This window comes from Salmo trutta, chromosome 1, assembly GCF_901001165.1.
Source record: "Salmo trutta chromosome 1, fSalTru1.1, whole genome shotgun sequence".
NCBI lineage: Eukaryota > Metazoa > Chordata > Actinopteri > Salmoniformes > Salmonidae > Salmo > Salmo trutta.
The window spans coordinates 38,539,298-38,552,946 of record NC_042957.1 but is presented as its reverse complement, the minus strand read 5'-3'; positions in this window follow the sequence as shown (position 1 = coordinate 38,552,946).

The following is a 13,649-nucleotide window of genomic DNA, read 5'->3' as shown; positions in this document are numbered from 1 at the left end:
TCTCTCTTTCTCTCCCTTCAGGACACCATGGCACTTTGGGAAAATCAGCTCTTCATATAATAATTCACAATCGTATGTTGATCAGGATTCAGTGTTTGAAATGGGATAAGCAGAGTGTGTGTGTGTTTGTGTGTGTGTGTGACCGTGTATATATTTTCTCTTAAATGTATCACTTCCAGTTGCCAGCAGTAGTTGAACTCATTGAGACGGGAAATTGCTCACACCCACACACTCTATCGCCCACACACAACTAATGAGACCAATCTACGGACTCCCCAGAGGTGTGAATGATGCAATATCACTCCGTATGTGAACTGAAACAGAGTATTACACATGGGTAAATGATTCAGTTAGTTTCCTCCAACAATCCAGTAAATTGCTACAGGGTATGGATTTAGTTCTGTCCCCACTTTCCCCTTTTGACTCAACCCCTCTCTCATCACATTTTCATTATATTTTACATGCTGACATTTTTGCATATTTTCACTGTTTAATGTCTTTTCATCCTACTCAATATAGTATATTCAATATGGTTTAAATTATGTTGAATTTCATATTTCATTAGACATATTTCATTAGTAAGCTAACATATGGAAATGTTTTAAGATGGTCATAGAATGGATCATTTAGCTATTTGATATTGAATTTTAGGACCCTCCAAAATATATTTAGGTTTCTCCTAAATATATTTTTTTATTATTTGATAAAATATAGAATTTGGCCTTTACAACTATAGCCCATAGAAACGCATTGAATAACACATTTAGAAATGGCAAAAGACAGTAACAAAATAACTCATAAGGATTTAAAGTGCTTGTCCTATATCTAGGAGATGTATGAAAGCTCAGGAAAAAAAATATATATAACACAGTACTTGTCAAAAGTTTGGACAGACCTACTCACTCAAGGGATTTACTTAATTTTTAGTATTTTATACATTGTAGAATTGTCACGCCCTGGCCTGAGAGAGAGGGTTTGTTCCTCTATGTGGTTAGGTCAGGGTGTGGGGTGGGGTGGGCATTCTATGTTTTTGTATTTCTTTGTTTGGCCGAGTATGGTTCCTAATCAGAGGCAGCTGTCTATCGTTGTCTCTGATTAGGAACCATACTTAGGAAACCTGTTTTTCCTTTGGGTTTTGTGGGTAGTTGCTTTCTGTTTAGTTGTAAGTACCTGACAGAACTGTCGGCTGTCATTTTTGTTTATTTGTAAAGTGTTCATTTTTTGCATTAAACTACAAGATGAACATATTCCACGCTGCACCTTGGTCTACTAATTTCAACGCCTGTGACAGAGCTACCCACCACAAGAAGACGAAGCAGCGTGGGCAGGATGACTGGACCTGGGAGGAGATCCTGAATGGGGCAGGACCCTGGACAAGGCCTGGGGAGTATCGCCATCCGCAATGGGAGATCGAGGCAGCGAAAGCGGAACGGCGATACTGGGAGGAACAGGCAAGAAAGCAACAACGGAAGCCCGAGAGGCAGCGCCCCCAAAAAATGTTGGGGGGAGCACACAGGGAGATTGGCTAAGGCGGGTTTAAGACCTGAGCCAACTCCCAGTGCTTACCGTGGGGAGCGAGTGACCGAGCAAGCACCGTGTTATGCGGTGATACGCACTGTGTGCCAGTGCGTACTCACAGCCCGGTGCGCTCGGTGCAAGCTCCTCACCGTTGCCGTGCTAGAGTTGGCCGGCAGCCAGGGAGAAGTGCACCGGCTCAACGTATCTGGTCTCCAGTGCGTCTCTTCGGCCCAGGTTATCCTGCGCCTGCTCTACGCACGGTACCCCTCATTCACCAGCACAGCCCAGTTCGTCCTGAACCAGCGCTCCGCCCTTGCCGGGGTAAAGTCAACATCGAGCCAGGACGGGTTGTGCCAGCCCTAAGCGCCAGACCTCCAGTAAGCATCCACGGCCCAGTGTGCCCTGTGCCTGCTCTGCGCACCCAGTCTGCTGTGCGTCTCCCCAGTCTGGTGAGACCGGTTCCAGCTCCCCGTAGGAAGCCTCCAGTGATGATCAATGGTCCGAAGCCTAGAGTGATAATCCATGGCACGAAGCCTCCAGTGATGATCCATGGCCCGGAGCCTGTAGTGATAATCCATGGCACGAAGCCTCCAGTGATGATCCATGGCCCGGAGCCTGTAGGGATGATCCATGGCACGAAGCCTCCAGTGATGATCCATGGCACAAAGCCTCCAGTGATGATCCATGGCGCGGAACCAGTAGTGATGATCCATGGCACGGAGCCTGCAGCGAAGGTCCCCGGTCCGGAGCCTCCAGAGACGCTCCCCAGTCCGGAGCCTCCAGCGACGCTCTCCAGTCCGGAGCCTCCAGCGACGCTCTCCAGTCCGGAGCCTCCAGCGACGCTCTCCAGTCCGGAGTCTGCAATGACGGTCTGCAGCCCGGAGTCTTCAACGGCGGTCTGCAGCCCGGGGGTCTTCAGTGGCGGTCTGCAGCCCGGAGTCTTCAGCGGCGGTCTGCAGCCCGGAGTCCTCAGCGATGGTCTGCAGCCCCGAGTCTTCAGCGACGGTCTACAGTAAAAGTCTTCAGCGGCGGTCGGCAGTTCAGGGTCTCCGGCGCTGATCCACGGTCGGGTTCCTCCGGTGACACAGAAGTGGGGGGATCAGCGGGCGGTGTGGGGGCTACTCCCCGAACCAGAGCCGCCGCCAAGTATAGATGCCCACCCGGACCCTCCCCTATAGGTTCAGGTTTGCGGCCGGGAGTCCGCACCTTTCGGTGGGGGGTACTGTCACGCCCTGACCTGAGTGAGAGGGTTTGTTTCTCTATGTGGTTAGGTCAGGGTGTGGGGTGGGGTGGGCATTCTATGTTTTTCTATTTCTTTGTGTTGGGCCGAGTATGGTTCCTAACCAGAGGCAGCTGTCTATCGTTGTCTCTAATTAGGAACCATACTTAGGCAGCCTGTTTTTCCTTTGGGTTTTGTGGGTAGTTGCTTTCTGTTAAGTTGTAAGTAACTGACAGAACTGTCGGCTGTCATTTTTGTTTATTTGTAAAGTGTTCATTTTTTGCATTAACTTCCCTGGGCTAGGTGGGACGCTTGTGTCCCACCTAGTCAACAGCCAGTGGAATCGCGTGGCGCGAAATACAAATACCTAAAAAATGCTATAACTTCAATTTCTCAAACATATGACTATTTTACACCATTTTAAAGACAAGACTCTCGTTAATCTAACCACATTGTCTGATTTCAAAAAGGCTTTACAGCGAAAGCAAAACGTTAGATTATGTCAGGAGAGTACCCTGCCAAAAATAATCACACAGCCATTTTCAAAGCAAGCATATATGTCACAAAAACCAAAACCACAGCTAAATGCAGCACTAACCTTTGATGATCTTCATCAGATGACACTCCTAGGACATTATGTTATACAATACATTCATGTTTTGTTCAATCAAGTTCATATTTATATCAAAAACCAGCTTTTTACATTAGCATGTGATGTTCAGAACTAGCATACCCACCGCAAACTTCCGGTGAATTTACTAAATTACTCACGATTAACGTTCACAAAATACATAACAATTATTTTAAGAATTATAGATACAGAACTCCTTTATGCAATCGCGGTGTCAGATTTTAAAATAGCTTTTCGGCAAAAGCACATTTTGCAATATGCTGAATAGATAGCTCGGCCATCACAGGCTAGCTAATTTGACACCCACCAAGTTTGGTGCTCACTAAACTCAGAATTACTATTAGAAAAATTGGATTACCTTTGCTGTTCTTCGTCAGAATGCACTCCCAGGACTTCTACTTCAACAACAAATGTTGTTTTGGTTCCAAATAATACATAGTTATATTCAAATAGCTACGTTTTGTTCGTGCGTTCAGGTCTCTATCCGAAGAGTGATGCGCGAGCGCATTTCGTGACAAAAAATGTCTAAATATTCCATTACCGTACTTCGAAGCATGTCAAACGCTGTTTAAAATCAATTTTTATGCTATTTTTCTCGTAAAATAGCGATAATATTCCAACCGGGCGACGTTGTATTCATTCAAAGGCTGAAAGAAAAAAATGGAGAATTCTCATGAATGCGCATCTCCAGTGTCACTGTTCCCAGCCTGACCACTCACAAAATCTCCTGCTGTTCTTCGCCCAGAGACAGGAGACAAGTCATTCCACTTTCTGGCGCCTTCTGAGAGCCAATGGAAGCCTTGGTCCGATCATTATTATGACAAACGTGACAGGAAGTTAAAGCTTGGTCACAAATGGGTGTTCCAAATGAACAATGACCCCAAGCATACTTCCAAAGTAGTGGAAAAATGGCTTATTAAGGACAACAACGTTAAGGTATTGGAGTGGCCATCACAAAGCTCGCATAAACTTTTTTACGCCAAAAAAACATTATTTGACAATCTCTGCGTGTAATGCGTCTGTGTAGCTGGTGTAGAAGTGTCAGGCGCAGGACAGCAGATATGAGTAATGTAGCAATTTACTCAAATATAATTACAATACATGTCAATAATACCAAGGGCCACAAATACGGACCGCAATACAAAATAAACAATCACTCACAAACAAACATGGGGGAACAGAGGGTTAAATAATGAACAAGTAATTGGAGGATTGAAACCAGGTGTGTAAGACAAAGACAAAACAAATGGAAAATAAAAAGTGGATCGGCGATGGCTAGAAGGCCGGTGACGTCGACCGCACAAGGAGAGGGACCGACTTCGGCGGAAGTCGTGACACTGCGTATGTGAAGGCCTTCTTGTTTTTCGCGAGTATCCAAGCAATCTCATGTGACTCACCACCTGGATTTGGTCTAATATAACAACATTTAAAATTGTGTTTTTTTACATTGGATAAAAGTAGAGACTCAGAGCTACAAAATGGTATTTCATACACTGCATTTTTGAGGAACAATGGGAAAGTAATTCTACTTTGAAAGTTTTTGAACTTACTTTTGAGAAAATGGCCTTTGAATGTTTTGGTATCTAGTGAAAAGCTCCTCTTTGTCTACACCCATTCAGCATCGTTCACACCCTGTTAAGCGTTAGCCCCAGCCATCTCGTTTCGCTCTCGGAGCCTTCAGAGCGCACACTTGACGCTCTGGCCGTAGATTTGTTTACCTCTGGATAACATGAAAATTGCCTAACTGGCAACAATTTCATTACGCTTTTTTTGCCAATGTTAACTGACACCAGCCATATTCAACGGATGTTGTACACTTTAAGTTAAGACATGTAGCTAGTTAGCTAGGTAAACAATGAACCTAGTTTGGTAAACAACATTCTTTCCAGAGAGACATCGGGGCCTGTAACATACTTTGTTTGACGGAAACATAGCTCTCCCTGGATACTCTGTCGGAGTTGGTAAAGCCAGCAGGATTCTCAGTACATCGCACAGACAGGAATAAATATCTCTCCGGGAAGCAGAAGGGCATATGGGTGTGTTTCATGATTAACGACTCATGGTGTAATTCTAGGAACACACAGGAATTCAAATCCTTTTGTTCAACCGACCTAGAATACCTCACAATTAAATGCCGACCATATTAAAGTCCAGTGAAGTTCTTTGAGGGCCGTCGAGGTATCGGCTTGAGGTGGGATGTAAACGGCCGTGGCAATGACGAAGGAGAATTCTCTTGGAAGATAATATGGTCGAGGCCCTGGGTCTGAACACCACCCTGTGCGACTGGGTCCTGGACTTCCTGACGGCCGCCCCCAGGTGGTGAAGGTAGGAAACATCACCTCCACTCCGTTGATCCTCAACACTGGGGCCCCACAAGTGTGCATGCTCAACCCCCTCCTGTACTCCATGTTCACCCATGACTGCGTGGCCAAGCACGCCTCCAACTCAATCATCAAGTTTGCAGACGACACAACAGTAGTAGGCTTGATTACATATGATGACGAGACAGCCTACAGGGAGGAGGTGAGGGCTCGGGGAGTGTGGTGCCTGGAAAACAACCTCTCAGTCAACGGTAACAAAACAACGGAGATGATCATGGACTTCAGAAAACAGCAGAGGGTGCACCCCCTATCTACATCAACGGGACCGCAGTGGAGAAGGTGGAAAGCTTCAAGTTCCTTGGCGTACACATCACTGACAAACTGAAATGGACCACCTACACAGACAATGTGGTGAACAAGGCACAACAGAGCCTCTTCAACCTCAGGAGGCTAAAGAAATGTGGCTTGTCACCTAAAACCCTCAAAAGCTTTTACAGATGCACAATTGAAAGAATCCTGTTGGGCTGTATCACCGCCTGATACGGCAACTGCACCGCCCGCAACCGCAAGGCTCTCCAGAGGGTGGCGAGGTCTGCCCAACGCATTACCGGGGGCAAACTACCCGCCCTCCAGGACACCTACAGCACCCAATGCCAAAAATATCATCAAGGACATCAAACACCCGAGCCACTGCTTGTTCACCCCACTATCATCCAGAAGGCGAGGTTAGTACACATGCATCAAAGCTGGGACCGAGAGACTGAAAAACAGCTTCTATTTCAAGGCCATCAGACTGCTAAACAGCCATCACTAGCACATTAGAGGCTGCTGCCTATCGGTATAGACTAGAAATCACTGGCCACTTTAAAGAATGGAACACTAGTCACTTTAATAATATTTACATATCTGGCATTACTCATCTCATATGTATATAGTGTATTCTATACTATTCTACGCTATCTTAGTCACTTAATAATGTTTACATATCTTGCATTACTCAACTCATATGTATATACTGTATTCTATACTATTCTACTGTATCTTAGTCCGTTCCGCTCTGACATCGCTCGTCCATATGTATATAGTCTTAATTCATTCCTACTTAGATCTGTGATCTGATATTACTGCACTGTCGGAGCTAGAAGCATAAGCATTTTCCTACACCCGCAATAACATCTCCTAATCACGTGTATGAGACCAATAACATTTGATTTAATAAAATGTTATTTGTTAGCTAGGGAGCCAGCCAGCTAACAGTACACTTTAGCTTGAAACCACTTTCTGTAAAAATTTGAAACGTGTAATATCTGAAAATATAGCTAACTAGACATATACATCATCATGCATGATGGACGTGTCAAATCAAATCAAATTTTATTTGTCACATGCGCCGAATACAACAAGTGTAGACCTTACCGTGAAATGCTTACTTACAAGCCCATAACCAACAGTGCAGTTAACCCTTTCACGCGTGAGTTCCAAATATCTCTAACGGTCGCCCCAGCGTGAGTTTTTTTATGCACGTGATGTTCGAACGTTCTCTCCATTCCAGGATGTGATTGTTACATAAACAACAACACTGAATGGCTCAGAGTGGGAGTGAGAGGTTACCGTGATTGACTGCCTAAACGCGCAATTTGTATCAATAAATCACTATCAGAAAATGTTTTGTGTGGTATTATTGATATATTTACTATTTTATTTACGTTTTTCAATTACCCGTGATAAATCATGCGTTCCGATTTTTGCATAAATTGTAAAGGGCGCATAGTATGTGTGTAAAATAATGTTTTGAAGGTTGTACTGATTATGATGAGCTAAGCTAATTCCAGCTATGTGTATGGAGCCATGTTTGTTGACATACAATGCATTCTGGGTTTCACTTGATCGTCTGTCGGACCAAAGATGCTATAACAAAATGAGGTGAGTAAGGGTTCACTCATTTTTTGAGAACTTCAGGAAGTGAATGTGGGATGTGAATGATGGTAGACCACACCCCTTCAACAACTCATCTTGTCTTCTCTTATTATCTTCGATTTCTGTGAGGTAAAAAAGCATGGCTGCGTGCTGAAACTAATCGTCGGATTACTTTCGATTTCTAGAAAGTGTTTTACTCAATTATTTTGATCAATGGTGAGCAAACCCGTGATGTGATTAATTGTACATAGTAATTGCTATTAGCTAATTCATAGTGTAGTTTATGTCAGCCGAGGGTTAGAAAATATGACCGCTTGTGTTGCGTCAATCTTTCCTCAGCGCTAGGACAAATGTAGCCTACATTTTTCCGGTTAGGATGATTGTGTTATGCTATAGATACTTCTGTGAATATCTGAACATTGCATCCAAAAATAAACTGCTCACATTCTGGACATAACTTTGTAAGGACTGTGTTTGTGTAAATAGTTTCTGAAAAAAGTGTGGCCAGCTGCGCGCTGAAACTAATCGTCGGATTACTTTCGATTTCTAGAAAGTGTTTTACTCAATTATTTTGATCAACGGTGAGCAAACCTGTGATGTGATTAATTGTACATAGTAATTGCTATTAGCTAATTCATGGTATAGTTTACGTAAGGACTGTTTGTGTAAATAGTTTCTGAAAAAAGTGTGGCCAGCTCAAATGTTGATTGTTGCGTCATTCGAAACTGGCCGTTCTAAATGAGCGTTCTAAATTAGTGTTCTAATCACACGGGGTGTGATCGTACGCTTCAGGGACCACTGTAGAACGATCACACCCCGTGTGATGGTACGTGTGAAAGGGTTAAAGAAGAGCTAAGAAAATATTTACCAAATATACTAAAGTAAAAAATAATAAAAAGAAACACAATAAAATAACAATAATGAGGTTTATACAGGGGGTACCAGTACCAAGTCCATGTGCGGGGGTACAGGTTAGTTGAGGTAATTTGTACATGTAGGTAGTGGTGAAGTGACTATGCATAGATAATAAACAGTGAGTAGCAGCAGTGTACAAAACAAATGTAAATAGTCCGGTGGCCATTTGATTAATTGTTCAGCAGTCTTATGGCTTGGGGGCAGAAGCTGTTAAGGAGCCTTTTGGTCCTAGACTTGACGCTCCGGTACCACTTGCCGTGCGATAGCAGAGAAAACAGTCTATGACTTGTGTGACTGGAGTCTCTGACAATTTTATGGGCTTTCCTCTGACACCGCCTATTGTATAGGTCCTGGATGGCAGGAAGCTTGGCCTCTGTAGTGCCTTACGGTCAGATGCCGAGCAGTGGCTATACCAGGTGGTGATGCAACCGGTCAGGATGCTCTCGATGGTGCAACTGTATAACTTTTTGAGGATCTGGGTACCCATGCCAAGTCTTTTCAGTCTCCTGATGGGAAAAATATTTTATCGTGCCCTCTTCATGACTGGTTCGGTGTATTTGGACAATGATAGTTCGTTGGTGATGTGGACACCAAGGAACTTGAAACTCTCGACCCGCTCCACTACAGCCCCGTCGATGTTAATCGGGGCCTGTCTCCCGTTCACAGATGCCATGCCATGGTTGCCCTTAGTTTGAAGATGTAATCCGGAGACAGGTGTTTTCTCCATCTTTTTAGCTATTATACTCTAATTCCACTGATTATAAAACTCGATCCTCCAGAAAGTGGAGAGCAACACTACACAACAATGTTTTTTAAAGCCGTGTTCGACAGGATTACCAACACAGACTGACCAGCTCAAATAGACAGAAGCCTTCTATATGGCAGACCAATCCAAACTCCTCTCTCCTCTCTCTTCCCACTCCTTATCTCAGCCGATCATGGCTAGTGGGAAGGTTGCTGACTTTTTCTGTGGCTTAACCAACAAGGCTCATAATTTAACAATTTTATTCGTGTTTACAGATGGCATACAAGTTTGTTATTAAGGCACATGAAAGTTCACATGTTTCGAGAAGGCATTTCTGCCCAAAAATATTTTTTACTTTCAAACGTCTCTGCTGTGAAGTTGAGACTTGTGACATACGCCTAGTTTCCTGAATCGGGTCACAATTTGTTTACTGTAAAATAGCATTGTATCTGGTCAAACACAATTTTTTCCAAAAGTTTACTACAGGTTGGTCAGCTATTTGAGCCAGTAAAGGGGGCTTTACTATTCTTAGGTAGCGGAATTAATTTTCCTTCCCTCCAAGCCTGGGGGCACAGACTTCCTAGTAGACTTAAATTGAAAAGATGGAAAATAGGAGTGTCAATATCGTCCTCTATTATCCTCAGTAATATTCCGTCCAAGTTGTCAGACCCCGGTGGCTTGTCATTGTTGGTAGACAAAAAAAATAATTCACCTCTTCCACACTCACTTTATGGAATTCAAGATTACAATGGCTTGTCTTTCATAATTTTGTCAGATATACTTGGATGTGTAGTGTCAGCGTGTGTTGCTCCCTGTCATGCCTAACTTTGCTAATCTTGTCAATGAAAAAATCCTTCAAGTAGTTGGCAATATCAGTTGGTTTTGTAATGAATGAGCCATCTGATTCAAAGAATGATGGAGCTGTTTGCCTTTTTTCTCAAAATGTAATTCATGGTGCCCAAAGCTTTTTAATATCATTATTTATGTCAGTTAACTTTGTTTTATAGTGTCGTTTCTTCTTTATATTCAGTTAAGTCACATGATTTCTCAATTTGCAGTACGTTTGCCAATCGGTTGTGCAGACAGACTTATTTGCCATTCCTTTTGCCTCATCCCTATTAACCATACAATTTTTCCATTCCTCATCAATCACTGGGGATTTGACAGTTTTACAGTAATTTTCTTAATGGTTGCATGCTTGTTATTTACTGGAATAAGATACATTTGGAATTTACTGGAATTTCATACATTTGTGAAGTGCAGTGTCTGTTTGCTCCTCATTACACACCACGGACCAACAAATATTCTTTACATCAACAACATAGGAATCACTACAAAACATATTGTATGACCTCTTATACACTATATTAGGCCCAGCCGTAGGACCTTTGGATATGGCTACTATATTGTGATCACTACATCCAATGGATCTGGATCTGGATACTGCTTTCAAGCAAATTTCTGCAGCATTAGCAAAGATGTGATTAGGGTTGCAATGGGTAGGAAACTTTCCAGTACATTTCTGGAACTTTTTTTGTGGGATACACATTAGGCAATTCTAGGTCCTGTGGCATATTTTGGTTAAACTATCCCCAATTCAATGGAATTGCAACCCTCTGCATGCACAGTGCACTCTTCCATACTCAAGATCTTGCACACTAATGAGATGCTATTGAGCCTACACTATTACAATGTCTGATCCAACGACTACATGCTTTCTGGTAAGTTTTGATTACAATACTGGGTGGGGTGAATATATCTCATATGACATACATAATTTTTTGTTAACTAGTAAATAGTAGCCTACATTAAAGTGTGTTTAAATAATTTCTAACTTGTTAACAATTTCTGCTTGTTAGTTTGTTCTACCATGTGGGTTTTAGCTTGCTTGAGCCTGCTCACTCAGGAGTGTTAATTCACCTATTTCCATACAGGTTTCATTTTAAAACATTTATCTTACAAAGGAGTTGTTTAATCTAACTGCATAACTATTTATCTGTACATGGAATTGTATTTGGTGTTTTTTTACAAAACTGATGTGTGGAGATATTTCACTGCAGCTAATGTAGAAGGAAAAGCTGTGTACATTTGCAAATACTGTGCCAAATCATATGTGAAGAATGCAACAAAGATGCAGATTCATCTGGCCAAGTGCATAAAGTTCCCTCAGCGCTCACAACAAGCAACCTCTGACAAAAGTCCCTCTACTTCTATTCGAGGTGAAAATGATGAATCAGACACCTTATCGATAGAAACAGCTCATGGTTCTCCTGGAATCAGAAGTTTTTTGACTCAATGGAGGAACTTAGTCAGAGAAATGCTGATGAATGTCTTGCTCGAGCTCTGTATGCAACTGGTTCAACTCTGATGTTTATAGGCAATGTGTATTGGAAGAGATTTCTGAATGTTCTTCGCCCAGCATACACCCCTCCAACCAGACATGCTTTATCTACTAATTTTCTGGATGCAGAGTTCAACAGAGTTCAAGTGAAGGTCGAGCAAATCATAGAGAAAGCATGCTATATTGAAATCATCTCTGATGGGTGGTCGAATGTTCGTAGGCAAGGAATCATTAACTACATCATCTCCACCCCTCAACTAGTATTCTACAAGAGCACAGACACAAAGGACAACAGACACACCGGTCTCTACATTGCAGATGAGCTGAAGGCAGTCATCAATGACCTTGGACCACAGAAGGTATTTGCACTGGTGCCAGACAATGCTGAGAACATGAAGGCTGCTTGGTCTAAAGTGGAGGAGTCCTACCCTCACATCACACCCATTGGATGTGCTGCTCATGCATAGAATCTGTTCCTCAAGGACATCATGGCACTGAAAACAATAGATACACTCTACAAGAGAGCCAAGGAAATGATTAGGTATGTGAAGAATCATCAAGTTAAATCAGCAATCTACCTCACCAAGGGAGGATGACAACACCAAGTGAGAAGATTAAAAGCACCACATTGAAGCTGCCCAGCAACACCCATTGGGGTGGTGTTGTCATCCTGTTTGACAGTCTCCTGGAGGGGAAGGAGTCTCTCCAAGAAATGGCCATATCACAATCTGCCGATATGGACAGCCCCATCAAGGAGAGAGTGGTAAGCAGCCTGAAACTCCTGTAACCTATAGCAGTAGCCATTGCACGGATTGAGGGAAACAATACCATCCTGTCTGATGTTCAGACTCTGCTTGCAGATGTAAGATAATAAATCCGTTCGGGCCTGCTTACTTCACTGTTGCTCCAAGCATAGGAAACTGCAGTTCTGAAATACATCAATAAGCGTGAAGACTTCTGCCTGAAGCCCATACACGCCACAGCGTACATGTTGGATCCCCAAGTATGCTGGCAAGACCATCCTGTCTGGTGCAGAGATCAACAAGGCCTATGGTGTCATCACTACCGTGTCTCGCCACCTTGGCCTGGATGAGGACAAGGTTCTTGGCAGTCTGGCAAAGTACACTTCCAAGCAAGGGCTTTGGGATGGAGATGCAATATGGCAGTCGTGCCAACATATCTCATCAGCCACCTGGTGGAAGGGACTTTGTGGATATGACACTCTTTCCCCTGTTGCCTCCATCATCCTTCAAATCCCACCAACATCAGCCGCCTCAGAGCGCAACTGGTCCTTGTTTGGGAACTCACACACCAAAGCATGCTACAGGCTGACCAATACAAGGGTTGAAAAATTGGTGGCCATCCGGGCAAATTTTAGGCTTTTTAAGCCTGACAACGAGCCATCCTCAACTAGGTTGTAAAGTGACAGTGACGATGAGGCCTCAGATTCTGATGTTCAAGAGGAGGACATTAAGGAGGTCCAGGGAGAATACATGGACGTCTGAGAGGAAGACAACCAACGCTTTAGTTTCTAGACAATCATTTTACAGGTGTATGTTGAAAACGTTTTTGGGAGATGCGATGGATCATTGGGGATCATTTAATATTCCCTTTCTTTTGTTGTTCAGTGAAATCATCCCATGTGAGGAGTCAACTCATTTAATTAAAGTTCAATTCATAACTAAATTATAACTAAATTATTTTTTCCTATTGGAAGGATTTCATCATTTGCAATTATGTCTACTTATGAAAGGAAAAAGGTTTATGTTTCTGTCTCCATATGAAATGGTAAATATATCCAATGCAAAAAACATCTACATTTAAATGTTAATAATATTAATTTGCATATATTCCCGTTAATTCCCATATATTCCCGTTAACTCACACGGAAAGTTTCCACCTCTGAATATTACCCAAAATGTGCATCCCTACTTAGTAAAGATGTGATCAATACATGTTGATGATTTCTGTGCTGTTTGTAACTACCCAAGTAGATTGACTGATAACCTGAACCAGGTTGCAGACACTGGTTATAGTTAGAA